Raw genomic sequence first — 3,955 nt, forward strand, 5'->3', positions numbered from 1 at the left:
CAAATACTAGTCTGGTATTTTGAATCCAAGTAATTCTTCCCAATGAGGCCAGAGAGGATTGTTTGCCTTTGAATCTGAGCACGTGGACAGTAGTGTATGGTCCACAGGTTGAAAAGAGTGTAGATACTTCTCCTTTTTCTCATTAATGGCTCAGAGACTGAAAAGGCAGCTACAAAATGGTAAATACATCCCTAGAGATTCAAAAATTGTTGTTATTAATTTGTATCTCCACCATAACAACAGATTGTTAGAACCAAAATACAGATGGGAATTTTATAGCTTCTCAGAAATGAAGCAGGAATAGGCCAATGGGCCTTAACAGTAGCTACAAGTTTTTCAGCACGAGGCATCCCAAAAGTATTTTAACCTTACAGTACTTTTCTGTGTTATGCTTTAACCTCAAGGCAGCATGCACAAAAAAAAAAAAAAAGAAAAAAAAAAGAGCACCAAATATATATATTACATGATTGAGATAAGCAAAATCAGTTTATTATGTACATGTAAGGTTTTTTCCCAGAACAAATCAGATTTTGACTTCTGATACTAGCTGTTTGTTTAGCATAAGGGAAGTAGTAAGAGCAAAAAAAAGGCAGCTGGAATGAATCGATGCTTTTGGAGAAACCTTACCCTTCAGTTGAATGACTGTTACCTGTTGCAGGGACATTCTTCTTTCTTTCAGGATTTTTCATAGAGCAGCACAGAGGAAAGAAAGAGAAAACAATTTCTATTTCTGCTCCTTGTTTTTCTCATGTGGAATGTGTTTGGAGAATTGTTTACCTGAGGTGATTGCTTGATTGGATTCTGGTGAGGATTGTTTGAGCCTGATGGCCAGTCAGATCCACCTGTGTCTGGACTCTCACAAGAGGGTCACAAGTTGTGAGTCAGATATGGTAGTTAGAACAAGTAGGTTTGTAGCTTTAGTATCTCCTTTAAATAGTATATTAATGTATTATAGTATAGTTATAATAAAGAAGCCATTCAGCCTTCTGAAATGGAGTCAGACATCATCATTTCTTCCCACCGGGTTCACCTGCGTTTACAATAGTTACCCTGAAGCAGGACAAAAGATTTGAACTGGTTTCACCTTTATGGAGAGATAAAAACTAAACCCAGACATTTTTGTCAAATGTTTTGGGAAACTGCAGTGCAGTATTTGCATTCACAGAAACTACTATTCAGTGCAATATATGACAATGTCAATTCAATACTTTTCCATATCTTGAGAGGCTGGACCTCCAACCATCTACTTTTCTATAACAAAAAGGAGAAAAAGAACTTCTTGTAGTTGTTCTATACTACAGTGAAAGAGCGGCCTATGTTCTGAACAGAAATTGTATATATAGTGTGGTTTGGACTAAAATGAGGCTTGAAAGATAATAAAAAAGATGTCATTTCACAGGGACAAAAATGCTCAACCAAATGGCATAGACAAAACCACTGAAACAGCATGGCAACCAAGTCAGATGCACTTTAAGATGTAAAGTAGAAACTTCATTTTCTCCTTCACTATGTCTGAAATGAAGTAACCATATGGTATTATTTCATGACTCATACAGAACATTCTAATTATCAAGAAGGGATGCATCTGATTTCAATAAAAATTCTAAAGAAACAAGGTTTGGGTCCAGTGTTGATACTGCTCTGTACCTGGCAGTACAGTTTGCCCTACAGATGGACTGAAAAGTTTGACCCTCTGAAATTCAAGGAAATTTATTTCAGTGCAATCTAAGAATTGTGGGAAGTAAGATAACTCTATAGACAAACACATTGCTTCATGGTTAAAGATACAGCAGTTTGAAAAAATCAATTTTGATGCAGTTACATGTTATTTTCTGCAAGGGACACCTCTTTGATCTCAGGCTTAGGTGGCAAAGCCTCATTGTGTACTCTTGCTTAAACTCTCTCATCACCACACAGGGTTTGTTCTTCTGTACTGCCTGGGGGGATGTGCTGCCCAAGCCTAGATGGTTCCTGGGGAAGAGCTGGCATACAGAAAGCAATGTTGTAGATGGTACTGGCAATTAAGCCTGAATAATGGCAAACCTTCTTCCTGTCCCTGTGCTACTTGTACACACAGAAATAGCCTCAGTGTTTTGCGGATGGTTATTAATGTCACTGGTGTCAGCATTATCCTTGACTTCAATATAAGGCACGCTTTCAAGGCTTTTGTTTTGAAAGTGAAGGTGCATGGCAAATACGTTCATTATATATGAAATTAAATCCTCTTACTTTGTAGCCTATACCTGGAAGAAAATAGATTGTATAAAATTAAAATGTGCGCTTGGGAACAAAGACTCCTGTACTCTCTGCTCCAGGCAGGTATTACCTATTTAGCATGTCACTGAGCTGTTTATGCTTCATAAATCCCATCTACAAAAAAGGCATATTCTAGTCATTACGTCTAGAAAAATACTAATAACCTACAGTTAAAAAAACCCAAACCACTGGGGGGGGAAGGTTAGATAATAGGGATTTTTATGTTTATTTAAATATCAGTGAACTTTATCTTTGAAGAAATCAAAAAGAAAATATAAAGATATGTGTGGGTGAATGTTGTTGTTGAGGCATGACGGGAATAATGAAGACTCCAAGTCAGAAGACAAGAAAATAACTTTATTAACAAGTAGCGTTCTTCTTTTATAACCAGGATTGCTAAGGTGAAATATGATTGGTCTCAAAGTGAAAAGCTTTCACACGATTGGTACACTTAGGTCAGTGTAGCAGAACATATCTATAAACAATATGAACAGCTTGAGAGATAATAATTGCTTACATTCCTTTCAGACTCTTTCCCAGGATTAGCCTGGTATAAATCTCTCTCCTTTTCTCTCTGACTGAACTGAGAATATCCATAGGTGAAGAGTCAAAGTAGTCTATCAAAAAGGAAGAGACTAGTTCTGTCCAATAGACAACCTGACAGGACACAGATGATAATATTATTCCATCTAACTGAAAATCATAATTGCGTTTTAAGATGAATGGGAAGTATTAATATTTAGCAATACAAACTGAAATCAAAATAAAGAGATAAAATAAACTATGTGAAACAAGCAAAGTAGTGTAATTAGATGTACTGTTTAAGGAGACGGTATATTCACTGAAGCAATGAAATTATGTTGCTTGAAGAGAATAGAAATATTTTGCCATTAACCTGCCATTTCTTTAGCTGTTATTAACATTCAAAAGGATTTAGCCAAAGAAGCATAGGAGCTGTTTTGAGATCTTCAGTGTCATGGAGGAGTCTTCACAGCTGTACACCAGTAGGGGATGCCAAAAGAAAATGGAAAAGTCATCTTGTCCCATGAGCATATACCTCAAGGTATTTCATACCTTGGTCTTTGAATTTGGAAGTCAGAAGGCTGAAAAAAAGAGTATTAGTAGAAAAAAAAAATCACAGAATAATCACTACAATGTAGTGATTACTAATCAAGATACAGTAAAACTTTGTAATGGAAGAAGCAGACTACTTTATTGGTATGCAAGTAGTGCTCTGAAAAAATTGAAGATAATAGGACTATTACACATAATAAATATCAGGGTTGTAAAGAATCAGCCAATATGTATCACCACAGTAAAAATATCCATTTCGTTTTTCTTTAAGGAAGCATCTAGGTTTGTGTTTATGAGTTAAAGCCATCAGAAGTATCTATTAATTCATTGACATTTCTCTCTGAGTTTGGCAATTGGTTTATAGGTTCCTCTATAATTTATCATTTATCATTTCTAGCATATCACTTTTAATACATTTTTCTAATTTAAATTATATTTATATACCGTGTGGTACTTAAAACAATTACTTTTATTAAATGACGTATTGGCTTGAAATGTCATTTTGCTTTATGAATTCATATTGACTTGTTTGTTGTTTTTAACATACTTTCTCTTTGCAGCATTAGCATTCTGTGGTGCAGTTGCATTAAACTTACAGAGCTAGGCAGGCATTCAACCAAAAGAC

General features: G+C 35.5%; 1 long non-coding RNA gene across 1 annotated transcript; it reads right to left on the reverse strand.

The window, feature by feature from the left end:
- Window positions 1-491: 491 nt before the first annotated feature.
- LOC137464287 (uncharacterized) lies at window positions 492-2,514 on the reverse strand. The gene is made up of 3 exons (XR_010994152.1): window positions 1,823-2,514; window positions 1,050-1,251; window positions 492-649 (listed from the first exon to the last, which is right to left on the reverse strand). It is a non-coding gene; the product is annotated as an uncharacterized lncRNA (long non-coding RNA).
- Between the last annotated feature and the right edge of the window lie 1,441 nt (window positions 2,515-3,955).

The sequence above is a fragment of the Anomalospiza imberbis genome, chromosome W, assembly GCF_031753505.1.
Source record: "Anomalospiza imberbis isolate Cuckoo-Finch-1a 21T00152 chromosome W, ASM3175350v1, whole genome shotgun sequence".
Classification (NCBI taxonomy): domain Eukaryota; kingdom Metazoa; phylum Chordata; class Aves; order Passeriformes; family Viduidae; genus Anomalospiza; species Anomalospiza imberbis.